The sequence below is a fragment of the Urocitellus parryii genome, chromosome 6, assembly GCF_045843805.1.
Source record: "Urocitellus parryii isolate mUroPar1 chromosome 6, mUroPar1.hap1, whole genome shotgun sequence".
In the NCBI taxonomy this organism is placed as follows: domain Eukaryota; kingdom Metazoa; phylum Chordata; class Mammalia; order Rodentia; family Sciuridae; genus Urocitellus; species Urocitellus parryii.
The window spans coordinates 187,563,359-187,576,961 of record NC_135536.1 but is presented as its reverse complement, the minus strand read 5'-3'; the positions used below and the strand labels follow the sequence as shown (position 1 = coordinate 187,576,961).

General features: G+C 53.1%; 1 pseudogene; it reads left to right on the top strand.

The window, feature by feature from the left end:
• Positions 1 to 12,919: 12,919 nt before the first annotated feature.
• On the top strand, positions 12,920 to 13,295 carry LOC113195294 (mitochondrial import inner membrane translocase subunit TIM16 pseudogene; annotated as a pseudogene).
• Positions 13,296 to 13,603: the final 308 nt, after the last annotated feature.

Here is a 13,603-nt window from a genome sequence, read left to right as displayed (position 1 = left end):
TTGGACCGCACGCCCCTGAGGAGTCGGGACATCCCTTGCTGGAAATCCCCAGTTCCCTGAGAGATGACGCCCACTGATTAACTCAGAGCAAGAACTCTGCCTCAGGAGTCCTGGCAGAGTCTGGTGGCAGGGAGGCAGGTGGGCTGGGGCGGACACCATGAGGCCGGGGCAGCTGGCGCCTGAGTCCCCACAGAGCAGGCCCCAGCCACACGCAACCTTCACCCACTTTCCCTGAGGGTCCAACTGCTGGGTCACCTGGTGTCCACTCATAGAGACAGGTCCTGGGGGCCTCCTTGACTCCATGAACAGGGCAGATTCAAACAGGGACTCTCTGGACTCCCGTGGACAGGAGCATCCCTGTGCAAATCTGCCTTTGTCTCTGTTTCCTCAAAGGCACTTCAGGCCTAGGGACAGGGAACAGCAGGAATCCTTTCCCAGGGAGCTCCCTGGACTGGGAGACAGTTCTCACTAGATGAAGACATGGCGGGGGTGGGCCGGGGGGCGGGGGGTGTAAAAGAGGGGTGGGTTTAGATGCTTTCTCTTGGGACCACACTGTCCTGAGGCTCTTTGGGGCCCGGGGAAATCTTTTGTCTCTCACAGTAACTTACATCTGACATTGGTAGTGGACTTTTTCTCAACCTCTGAGGTCCAGGTGAAGATTTTTGTCGGGCCCACAAATCTGTTCTGTGATTCATGATACCCTACCAACTAAATCTAACAACATGTATCCCTGCATGCATTAAAAATATTCTTTGCTGTAAATTAAAAAAAAAAAAAAAAGTCTGTGTGTGTACATATAAATGGTTAGGTTTTTTGTTTGTGGTGCTGGGAGTAGAACCCAGGGCCTCCTGCTTGCTAGGCGAGCATTCTGTCATAGAGCCACATCGCCTACCTCTTTTTATTTTGTTTTGAGACACAGTCTCAGCCTCCTGAGTAGCTGGGACCACAGGTGTGTGCCACCGCACCTGGCTCAGATCATGGTTTCCACCTATCGTCCTTCACTAAAAGGAACCGGGACTCCATGGACGGCTGGAGGGTTCTAGGGCTGGGCAGGAAGCAGGCAAAGTGAACTGAAACTTCTCTTCGTGCCAGACAGCAGGGAGATGCTCCAAGACAGGTGAGAACATGTCAAAAGTCACCAAAGCCAGCTTCACTGAGCTCCCACTTCCAGATCTGAGACAACTGGAATTTCCAAAGGAAAAATGAGAGAAACAGACCAAAGCCCACCGTCCTGGATGGATACACAGGGAGGAAGAGCAAGCCAGCCAAGAGAGAGGAACTGGACGATCACTCTGTAGTCACCATCAGAGTCAGAATTCAGACAGGACACACCAACATCCAGCTGTGGTGGCCAGTTTGGGGGTGAGTCCCATGGATCCTTGGGAGCCAGAGGATTGACTGGGGGTTTCAGCCCTCCAGAAGGCCCCGTGACTTCTTCCTCCTTACACGGTCCCCTCCCACAAGGAGTGGGGCTTCCTTGGGTAGTCAGCAGGATGTGGCAGAAAAGCTCCATCTAGGGATGGATCAGTGGTGAAACTCTTGCCTGGCATGCACAGAGCCCTAGCACTGCACAAAAGTGAATAAATAAATAAGAATAAATACATAAAAATAAAAATGGAATCTGACTTCTACAGGTTGTAGAGGACAGGGAAGCTTCTTGCTCCTTCTTGAATCACTCCCTCTGGGAGAAGCCCGCTCCCTGTGTGAGGACCCTGTGATGGTACCGTGGAGAGAATGTGGGGCAACAGCCAGGTTCACCTGAGGACTCAGTCATGCAGGGGAGCTGTCTCAAAAGCAGATCTGCAGCCTGGGACGAGACTTCAGGGGGCTGCAGCACCCTCCACTCCCCACCCCAGTCAGCCTGATGACTACAGCCTCCCTAGAGACCCCGAGCCTGGCCGGGCCAGCTAAGCAGCTCGGGGCTTGCGATCCCTCCAGGCTGTGGGATCTGGACTGCGCTGGCAGCTGGCGTTGGGGTAATAGACGGATAACTTGTGCACACAGATAAGTCACACGAACCTGCTGGGGTGCAAGTCCCCACCCAAGCTGGCTTCCACAGCTCTCTGTCTGCCTATTTCCCCAGCACGCTCCCCACTGCACCCCTGTTGCCCCTGCTGGGGGCAAGGTCCTACTCTGTACGTGGGGCTGGTGTGCAACCTTCAGTGACAGCTCCCCCCGACTAACAGACATCTGGCTTCAAATTCACAGGAACGGGGCCCCCAGCGCTGGGCAAAGTTGCTGGCACCCAGTGGGCACTTGGGAATAGTCAGTGGAAGGGTCGCACGCACATGGTGATTCAGTGACCATGCTTACACCAGGCACGTGCTGGGCTCTGCAGATCCTAAATTCTGGAAAAGTCGTTCTCAAAACGTGGTCCCTGCACCTGCAGCATCAATGTCATCAAATTCCTGGGCCCCACCCAAGGCTGAACCAGAAACCCTGGGGTGGAGCCCAGCCACCCAGGTTTAGCAACTTCCCCGGGAGTTCTGCCACACCGACCTTGAGAATGACGTCCTCAGTTTTGGGAGGCAGCCAATTAGGGCAGATGGGTTAATTCTCAGTGGGAAAAGGGAAGAGTTTTTTTTTTTTTTTTTTTTCCTGAGGCTCTGGCAAAATTTGGGCTGTCCCTGGGTTGGTGTTGCCACCCACCTGGAGAACTGGGGTGTGCTTCAGGCAAAAATCCATTTTTTTTCTTTTTCCTGTTGTAAGCATTGTCTTTATGGGATGGGGTTGTAGCTCAGTGGTAGAGTGTTTGTCTCAAATGTGTGAGGCACTGTGTTCGATCCTCATCACTACGTAAAAATAAATAAATAAAGAGAGTGTGTCCATCTACAACTAAAAAATATTTAAAATAAACCTTGACTTTATTTCTTTTTTCCAAAAGGAACTTTATGTGATTTATTTGATGGCCATTTCTTCTTTTCTCTGATACCATATACCAAATCTGCATGAATACTTGGGTGTTCACTCCCTTGTCTATTCAATGTCTTCAGTTATCTTTGAACAAAGACTGTATTATTTAGTTGTCTTCAAAAAAATATTTTTGTTGTTGTTTTATGGTGCTAGGGATTGAACCCAAGACCTCGTGCATGCTAGGCAAACATTCTTCTACCACTGAACCACCTCCTCAGCTCCAGAGAGATCTTGTTTTCAGAATAATGCTAAGAATAAGTATCTTTTTTTTTTCTTTCTAAAAGTGATAGACAGTATTGAAGCAAGGCCCAGTTACCCCCCTCCATGACCAGTCCCAGCTGTCATAGAGATCATGATCAGGGACTGAGAGCCCAGTCCGGGTGCCAGCACTCAAAGGCAGCTGTGCCCAGCCTGGGGGCCAGCCCTGGGGCGTGTGCCCCCAAGCTTGGTGACCCTGACCATGTCACTGGTAGGATGGAGTAGTTGCTGGAGCAGATATGTGCATCCACCCTGCAGCAGGCACCGGTGGTTAAGGATCCCCTTTCTAGAAAGCAGCTGGATGCCAGGGTGCATCAGCACCCAAACCTTAAAGGAACCACGGAGCCAGGGAGAGGAAGGTGGGGTCCACAGGCTTCAGCCCTCTCAGGACCTCCGCGTCGCAGGACTGCCCACTGGGCTGGCCTGAGAAAGAAGCCCAGGCTCCAAGGCTTTCCCAGTGTCCTGAAGCCACTCCCAGGTTCCAGGTTTAGAAATCTCTAGACAACAGATTCCACATGGGGGCAGGGCAGTCTACCTTGCTCCAGGACCTGCTTTGTAGTCTCCTCTTCTGCGAGGTTTTTGGAATTTTGTTTTCAAACTCCTTGAATCTCCTCTGCTCTCCCCTTTCTCACCACCCGGTGAGCTACCCTGTTGCTCCTGTCTTTCTCCGTGTCCAAAATGTTTTGTGCAATCCATGGAGCAAAGAGGAAGTGGGGGTGGGGAGTCCTGTGACTGTGGCCTTCTGCTCCTTGCTGTGTGCCCCTGCCAGACGCGCTCCCGACCTCCAGGAGAGGGTACCTAGACACGGATGCAGAGCGTCCAATGGGGTCATTTTTGCAGGACATCCAGCCAGCTGTGTGCATTGAGAAGTGAAACCTTGGGCTGGGGGTGTAGCTCAGGGGCTGTGAGAGGCCTTGGGTTGGATCCCAGCAACACCCTCCCACACACACACACAAAGACTTAGTTAGATATGTGCCATAGAGCAAGAGTACAGCTGTACCCCAGTAACCGACACTGATCCTTTGGTTCTGAGAAGACACGTGGTGAGGACCCCCCAGACCGGGCACTGTTGACTGTGCTGAGGTGGGTGAGCCCCGCCATCACTGAGCGGCTCTGAGCTCTGTGTGAGTCCCCTCCCGTGTGTGACCAAGATAACTCCACCAGGCAGCTAGTGGTGAAAGGAAAGACCAAAGCTGAGAGTGACATCAGGAATGTGGCCTGCTGGCCTGGCTTGGGAGTAAGGGGGGACCAGGGACTAGTGCTGGACCAGGTCACCTGGCTGCAGGGGCTGGCGTCTAACTGTACTTTCAGATCCCTGTGATGACACTGGGTACAGGAAAATCCAGAATCATCTCCCATCTCCAGCTCCTCCATGGCACCTGCAAATTCCCTATTGTCATGTGTGGTTAATCTAGCCACAAATCGCAGAGACCCGACGCAGACGTCTTTTGGTGGACGTTACGGGGCCTACCACGTTTGGCTTTTTCCATTTTGCAGAATAAAAACAAAAAGCATTTTTGAATGCCTTCGAGAATAGGCCTCACTTCCATTGGCTTAATTCCACCAGGAAAACCTGTTAGTCAGGCCAAACTGGGCTTATTGTCCCTCCTGCAGCAAAGACAGCACCTTGTCACCCAGACTCCAGCTGGAGAAGCCAGGGAATGGCATCCACAGGGCTGCAGGGCCCTGGCAGGGTGGTTTGGGAGTGGGCCTCTCTGGGAAATGGGTTGGGATTGGGTTGTTTCTGAGCTGACCTCTGACCTCTGTAAGGTGGGCCCAGGGGTGGGACTTGGAGGTGAGAGCCAGCACATAATCTTATATTCCAGAGCACATAGCTTGAAGCAAGCAGCCGAGTGACTTCTGCCTCATCCCAGTGTTGCTTAACACAGGAATTATGTGGGCTTTAGTTCTCACAAATTACAATAAGGATAATAATCCCCATTTCGTGGGGCGCCCCCTGCAGGCAAGGCAGCTTCAACACATTTTGGCAGTTACAGCAGCCCTGAAGGGCAGACATTTCAACCTATTCTCTGTACAGTATAATAGTTCTACTCTTGGGTTTTGGGGTCAAAAATTCCTGGATAAAACATTTGGTTTCTCCACCTGTGTGCCAGGTGAGCCACAGGCAGGTGAGGTCACTGGGCAGGGCTCCACCTCTTCTTCTATCAAGTGCTGCTGTTCTGAGGGAGAAGAGGCCTCCATATGTCCAGTGCACACCATGAACACACGGGCAGGGACTGTGCTTCCTGTCTGCCCTGAGTGTACTTGGGCATGCCTGGTCCAGACGCATGGCTGTGAATAGTATCCTTCTGTTAGTTTCAAAAGTGTCCTCCTTAAATGATAAATATGCACAATTCTAATACAGTGAAGATATGGTTATTATTTTTATTCTGGGTGAGGAGGGCAGATCAGAGAGGTAGGTAACTTGCTAGAAGCTGCACTGCTGAGCAGGCAGAATTCTCCAGGTTGAAGTCGCATAGTGGAGAACGGGGAGTGCTCATGCACTATTGGTGAGGGTGAGAATTCTTCCAGCCATTATGGGAAGCAGTAGTGGTTCCTCAAAAAAGGAGGAGCAGAGCTGCCCTGGGACCCAGCAGCCTTAGCACGGGCTGCACATGCAAAGCAAAGGTGTGGTGTGTGAAAGAGACACCGCGCCTGTGTTGGTTCCTGCAGCTCTGCTTACACAGCCGAGGTGCTGTCATCGAGGTATCCCTCAGTGGAGGCATGGACAAGGAAAACTGGGCATTTGTACACACACAAAAAAATTATTCAAACAAAAAAAAAAAAAAGAATGAAATCCTGTCATTTGCAAAGATGTGGATGAAGCCTGGTGTCGTGGTGGCACACAGCTGTAATCCCAGTGCCTTGGGGGATGCAGGCAGGAGGCAGAGGATCTCAAGTGCGAGGCCAGCCTCAGCAATTTAGTGAGGCCTAAGCAATTTAGCAAGACCCTGTCTCAAGATAAAAAGTAAAAAGGGCTGAGGATGTGGCTCAGTGCTTCAGTAGCCCTGGGTTCAATCCCTGGTACCAAAAAAAAAAAAGAAAAAGTGGATGAGACAGCTTTTTCACTGCTGTGACTAAAAGACCTGAGAAAAACCATTTTAGGGGAGGAAAAGTTCATTTGGGGTTCACAGAGGTCTCAGTCCAGAGACAGCTGGCTCCATTTTTCCGGGCTTGATGCGAGGCAGGACATCATGGAGGAAGAGTGTGGTAGAGGGAAGTGGTTCACATGATGACCAGACAGCAGAGAGAGGCCACTCTCCAGATATAAAATATATACCCCAAAATAAAAATTAAAATAAAATATATACCACAGCCACGCCCCCAAGGCCCCCCTCCTCCAGCCGCACTCTACCGGCCTTCAGCAACCGCTCAGTTAATCCTCATCAGGGGATTAATCCACTGATTAATTAATGTTGGAGATTAATTCACTGATTGTGTTAAGGCTCTCATAACCCAATCATTTCTCCTCTAAACCTTCTTGCACTGAGTTTTGGGGGACACCTCCCACCCAAACTATAATAAGGACATTATGTTAAGTGAATAAGTCAGGCACAGAAGAAAGGAAAAAAACAAACGTCCTCACAGGTGGAAGTGTAAAAAGTCGATGTCACAGCCAGTGCAGTAGCACACACCCGTGATCCCAGGGAGCCAGGAGGCTGAGGCGGGAGGACTGCCAAGTTGAGGCCAGCCTTGGCAACTCAGTGAGATCCTGTCTTAAAATAAACATAAAAAGGGCTGGTGATGTAGCTCAGTGGTAGAGCACCCCTGGTTTAATCCCCCTGTGGGGGGGGAGTTGGTCTTATCAAAATAGAGCTGATTGGTGGGTGTGAGAGGCTGGGGTCAATGGAGAGAGGGCGGTCAGCAGGTCCAAGGGTGCAATGACTACTGGTGTTCTGTAGCACTCCAGTGACTATGGTGACAGCAACTGGCCCTACATTTCTGTGTCTGTGTGCACCTGACATGGCCGGGCTCCGCCCGCCCAGGGACATGCTCTGGAAAGGCTGAGGCCCTGACCCTCCAGCCAGCAGTTCACTCTGTAACTGAGGGGAGCTGCCCCAGCGTGCCTTGGCCACTCTTGTCTTCACTGCCATTGTCACCTGCTTAGAAAGCCTGGGCTCCCTGCAGACTTGAAGTGGAGGAATGGAAAGTGCCTCACTGTCCCGGAGCCACAGCCTCTGTCCGCCTGCGGCCCGGCGGAGCCAGGAAATGGAGACTGCTCCCCTGGGCCCTCTAGGGCCCGATTCGTGGGCTGGGGACCCCAGGGTTGTTCCCCTGTAATCACCCCACTTGGGCTGGGCCCTCACCCATCTCCACCCAGTCAGACAGGGTTTCTTGGGCTGGTGAGATGCTGCCTCTTCTCAGCAGTTCTTCAGGAACACGTAGACCTCGTCTTCTGTTCAGGTCTCCCACTTTCCTCCCAAGAGGAAATCTCTCTCTCTCTCTCTCTCACACACACACCACACACACACACACACACACACACTGAGAGCCAGGGTACATGTGTCCTGGTATGAAGACTTCAACTCTTCCTGGTTTTTTTTTTTTAAGCATTCTTTTTTAAACATTTATTTTATTTATTTATTTTTGTGTGGTGCTGAGGGTGGAACCCAGAGCCTCATGTGCTGGGCGAGCCCTCTGCCACTGGACACAGCCCCAGCCCCTTCCTGCACGTTTTTAACGAGATTTGAAAATGTGTGCGGACCCATGACTACAGAGTTGGCAGTTCCTGGATCTTCATCCTTGTGAGGACAGACCACGTTCAGGGACAGGTGTGCCCAGGGACAGGTGTGCCCAGGGACAGGTGTGCCCAGGGACAGGTGTGCCCAGGGACAGGTGTGCCCAGGGACAGGTGTGCCCAGGGACAGGTGTGCCCAGGGACAGGTGTGCCCAGGGACAGGTGTGCCCAGGGACAGGTGTGCACAGGGACAGGTGTGCCCAGGGACAGGTGTGCATGCTCAAGAGGATGCTCCCCTTGTGTCTCTGTGTAAGAGCAGAAGAAACTGGAACGACCCCAGGGTCCTCTGAGGAGAGGAGGTCCCTGCCGCCATCAGCGTGGGTCCACACAGTGGGATGCCTCTGGGTGCTCAGAGGAGGAGCAGGTGGGTTCAGTCTCACACAAGGGACAAGAATGAGCTGGGCAGGGGCTGGCAGGACAGAGCCAGACTGCGTGGCCATGAGGAATGCTGCTCGGAGACTTCACTCCGTCACCTCTTTGATGTTAAAGAGAAGATGATATTTCCATGTCACTCAGGCCATTTTATTTTTTAAAAAAAGGAAATCACACACAGGGCACTCACACACACAGACCACAGCAGGCTCCAGCAGGGGTTCTGAGACCCACTCGATTCCATTGTAAGTAAATGCGGTGCTGATGGCCAAGCTGGGGCCAGGCCACCTTGTTTTGCCAATGCAGCAGACCAGTGTCGCTTCCCGAGACTTCCTGGGGATCCCCCTGGTCACCCCACCAGGAACTGGGGACATTACTAGTGCTCTCTTTCGGTCTCTGTGGATTTAGCCCTTTCCCCCAGGACCATGCCCCTGGCTCCCAGCTCCCAGTCTGGCGCCAGGTCCCTTGGATGATGAGGACATCCCCAGGAACAGCAGCACTTGCTGTGGCCTCCAGCAGATGTGCTTTCCGCGCCCCCCTCCCTTTCCCGAAGCCTAGGTGCCCCCCATTCTTCGTCCATGACCCGCTTGTGTTCTTCACCGTGTCTTTAAGGGCGAAGTGAAGCGGGGAGTTGGGAGACTCGGGCAGCACCCCAGGGGTCTCCAGTGACACTCTGAAGTGCAGGGACGGAGGTGGCGAGGGCAGCAGGGGTGCCGACAGAGGCCACAGGACAACCCGCCAATCAATGAAGCCCTGCAGGTGGCGAGACTCAGGATCCTGGGGGAGATGCCCCTCCAGCACCCGGGCCCTCGCCTGCCCACCGGCCTCTGGCACCCTGGGCCGCAGGACATTTGGCTCACTGATTTCCTCGGTGCTGCCAGCGAGGCGGGTGCTGGAGGGGGTGGGCTCTGTCGTCCTTTCTGCTGTCTGTTGGTCCCTTCTGCCTGAACAGCAGGGGCTCGCAGGCCTGCGATCTGACCGCGTAGCACACGAGGCCCAGGTGACCGGGACATGCAGACCCTGGACACCACAAAGGAGGCCCTGGCTGAGCTCCAGGCCCCAGGCCCTTTGGCCTTGCTTCTCCCTTCCCCCTCCCCAAACCCCGAGAGGCTGAGTGACAGTGCCATTTCCATTTTCGATGCGTGGAAACAGGCAGAGGCCAGGTAAGTCTAGTGCAGGACGAAGGCCACGGGGTCCCAGGGCTGGCGCCCCTAGAGACTCCCCACGGGAGGAGAGGCTCCGCTGGCCCAGCTGGCCCTGCACAGTGGAGCTGCAGGGTGTGCAGGTGGGAGAGGGAGAGGAAGAGGGGTGGCTGCTCTGGGAGGTCCCCACCTCCAGGTGAGGACAGGAACACCAGAAGCTCCCAGATGTGGCTGGCCCTGGGCTGGCAGGACCACCCGAGGGCTCCCCCAGGCTCCCTAGGGCTGCCTGAACCCCACCAGGACTCTGCCCCCGGGATGTGGTGGCACAGGGAGCAGGACACTGTGCTCCCACTTCATCAGAAACGTGTCCCCTCTCAGGGTGTCACTGAGCTCTCCAAGGTTGAATCCACAAGTAAAATGGCCTCCGAGAAAGCAAAATCGGACACCTCCATTTAGGAGGGGGTACCCTAAATGGCAAAAGGCATCCGTTCACAGGTCGGAGAGAGAATTGATGATCCAAAATATGACATTAGAGCTGGCTGTCGCTCAGGGGCAGGCCACCCTTGGGTTCAATCCCCAGCCTTGCAATAGATGAATAAATGGAAAAATTGCATTAATCGGACATTGAAAAGACAGGACAAATGTGGCAGAGAAATGAAAGCATAAAATGTACCCAGAGCAGAAAGTTGAGAGCAGTGGCCGCCGGGACTTGGACCCAGGGCCTGGAAGGAAGTCCGACACTCAAAGGTGAATATTCCAAGCATGAAGCAAGGGTGGGGCGGGCACTGGGACTCACTGAGCACCCTGTCCCCCAGGGAGGAGGGGACCCCTGTTCCCACACAACCAGGATGCCACCTGGCCTCCCGCACAAACGCTGAGCTGAAACTGCAGTTTCCCTTCGCGATTTTACTCCTTGCTTCCTGTGAAGGTGCGGCTGTGCCTCTGAGGGCTTCAACCTGGAATAAAGGCTTTCATGAACTACAGTTCACATATCAATCACAAAAGTGCTATTTTAACCACTAAAAGAATCCACTTCCGTCTCATCTAGTGCCCTCACCGTCTGATGGAACGTCAACTGCACCTACTTCCAAGACCCTTTCATCACCCTACAGGAAATCTGGTCCCCACTGAGAGCACTTTGGATTACCCATTCTGGATAGTTCATGCAAATGGGATGGTGTAGCAGGTGCTCTATGGCTGCTTCTTCTGCTTAGCCCAGGTTTCCACAGCCTTGTACTCACGCTGCTTTTCTTTTCACGGCTGCATAGTACTCCATTGTGGGCATGTACTATATTTTTATGTGGATGGCTGTTGGGTTGTTGGCTATTGTGAATAGTGCTGCTACCAGTATTCACGTTCAAGTTTCTGTTTGAGCATTCATTTTTGCTCTGTACCTTGGAGTGGAATTGCTGGGTGACATGGTGACTCCACGGCTAGCTGTTTCCACAGCAGCCACACCATGTTACCTTCCTGCCAGCAACCAACAGGAGTCTAATTTCTGCACATCCTCATCGACACATTTCTCTTTTTCTCTTCTCCTTTGGCAGCTCTCTCTTAGCTGTGTCCTTCCTTGACAGGCCTGTGAGGCACACCGCTTGGCCACAGAGGCGGGCCGTTGACAGCGATGGCGCACTCAGATCCCAGGCCTGGCTTCCCTCCTACATATGGCATTTCACTTACTGTCACATCGGCCGGATGACACTGGGTGCCTTAGAGTCCCCATTTGACAGGTGAGGTACCCAAGGCTGAGGTGAGACCCTGGAGAAGGTCCACCAGAGCAGCCTCCGCTGTCCCCTCACCCAGCCATCTTTCCCCTAAGAGTGGCACCGCAGAGGGACGTGACTCTAACTGATGTGGAGGTTCCTCCTCTTTCATAATCATTCTGAGGTTTGGGGAGAGCAGTCGCTGGCCGCCATCTCCTCCCCAGTTTGACCAGACCTCCACACGGGCCACGGGGAAAAGAGTGTGTGGCGCTGAGAGGGGCAAGGAGGGCCCAGGAGGGCCCAGGAAAGAGCCTCCTCCCTCTGGCTGGGACAGGCCCTGGTGCCCTGCACTGGGACTCCTGTGCTGATGTTTATCCCACTAGAAGTGGGCAGGCTAGTTCCCTCCCAGCCCACGGCCAGGCCTGCGGTGGAGCTTCCTGAAATAAGGAGGAGAAGGGCCTCCATGTTCGGGGACTGCAGAGTCACTGGGGAGTCCAAGAGGAAGGGACCAAGGGAGCCCCTCAGGAAGGGGCCAAGGGCCTGGGTCTTATTTTTTTAATGAAATCGTTGGGTTTTACTTAGAAAAATAAGATAGGTTCATGATCCAAATCAAGCAACCTGCAATAGCACAAAAAGATAAAAAGTAAAAAAGAAAAAAAAAAAAAAAAGAAAACCGTGTCTCTGCCCCCAGGTATCGTTCACTTCCTGAGGCGATTCCTGAGGGTTCTGTAAATTTGCTGGTGTACATCAGCAGTGAGTGTGCCAAGTGAACTTCCTACAGCGCCCCTCATCCCCAGGCCGGTTAGAGTCCCGCGGATGCTCTGGAGAGTTCTGCAGAAAGGTGTCTACTGCTGGCCGCGCCCCGTGTCCAGCACCCAGCAAGAATGCGCACACCACATCTGCTGGTTGTGTCCTCTCAGTCTCCCGTCTAGAACTGTCCCCTCCCTCCACCTCATCAGCAGATCTTTGGAATGTGCCACATGACTGCTCACCTCATGGTTCCCTTATGATGCCTTTAGCTTGCTCCCTGTATTTCCTGTAAACTGGAAGTCGGGTTGAAAGCCTTAATGAGTTCATGGTAAACATTCATCTACAGCAAATGAGATTGACGGATGTGCTAAATTTGATTTTCTGATAACAAGTGGATTTTGTTTCTCAGTTTAAGTGCATCCCATGAAAGTCAAAAACCTACTTGTACCAAAAAAAAAAAAAAAAAAAAAAAAAAAAAGCCTGTGCTTTACCTGAAATCCAAATTTAACTGGACACCTGCATCTTACCTGGCAACCCCGGCCCAGTCGCTGCGCTGCTGAGAGCTTCCTGGGCCTCCTGGGAGCCTGCTGGAGGATCCGCGTGTGCAGCAGTTCCTGAGGCTCAGTGTGATCCCTGGGTGTGTCCCTGGGGGACAGTGGCTGGCGACTTGGGGATTTCTCAACCACCAGTTCTGGAACCCACCAGGCACTGGAGATGCAGATCAGAGGTGGCCTTTGCCCTAAGGACTTTTGATAAACATTCCACGTAAGCATCCAGTTCAAACTTGGGCAAAAAAGTGAGAACCCATTTCAAGAAAGAGGAAAATAGAAAGAGATGCTATTCTGCCCAAGCTGTAGAATAATAGAGAGCAGGACACACACACACACACACACACACACACACACACACACGCACATGCACACACACACACACACACACACACACAGGCACGCACGCACACACATACACCCCGACCGATGCCCTTGAGCAGGCGTAGCAGGGCCAGGAAGCGGGATTCTGCAACCCCAGGCAGAGCCGCCGCAATGGCCAGGAACCGGGCACAGATCACTGCGATGGGCGTGCAGGTGGTAGGCAGAGCCTTTGCTCCCTGTGGCGTGGCAGGAGTTTGCAGCCAGCGGGCCATAGCTGATACCCGGGGACGAGCTGGGCACCCTCTGCAGCTGCATCCAGCCCTGCTGGCCTCGGCCATCAGGAGGCCCAGCAGATTCTCAGCGTCTCCAAACTGAGTCCCCAGGAGGTCCAGAAGAATTTGGAACATCTATTTAAGGTGAAGGATAAACCGTGGGCGTCTCCTTCTACCTACAGTCCAAGGTTGTCGGGTCAAAGGAGCGCCTGGACCAGGAACTGGGAATCCAGGCCCAGGAGGAGAGAGAGGAAGGGCAGTCGCCCAGAACGTGACCCTGCAGCTCCCCCTCCCTGCCACCTCTTAGAGCTTGGTAAAAAAATATTTTCCGCATTAAACAAAACAAAACAAACAACAACAACAAACCCACACTGAAGTTAGCCAGTCCCTAAAAAACAAACGCCGAATGTCTTCTCTGATATAAGGGGGTGACTCAAAATGGGGTAGGGAGGAAGAGCATGAGAAGAAGACTACCACTAAATAGGGAAGAGAGGTGGGAGGGAAAGGGAGGGAGAAGGGGAGTTGCACGCAAGATGGAAGGAGACCCTCATTGTTATACAGAAGACATATATGATGTTGTGAC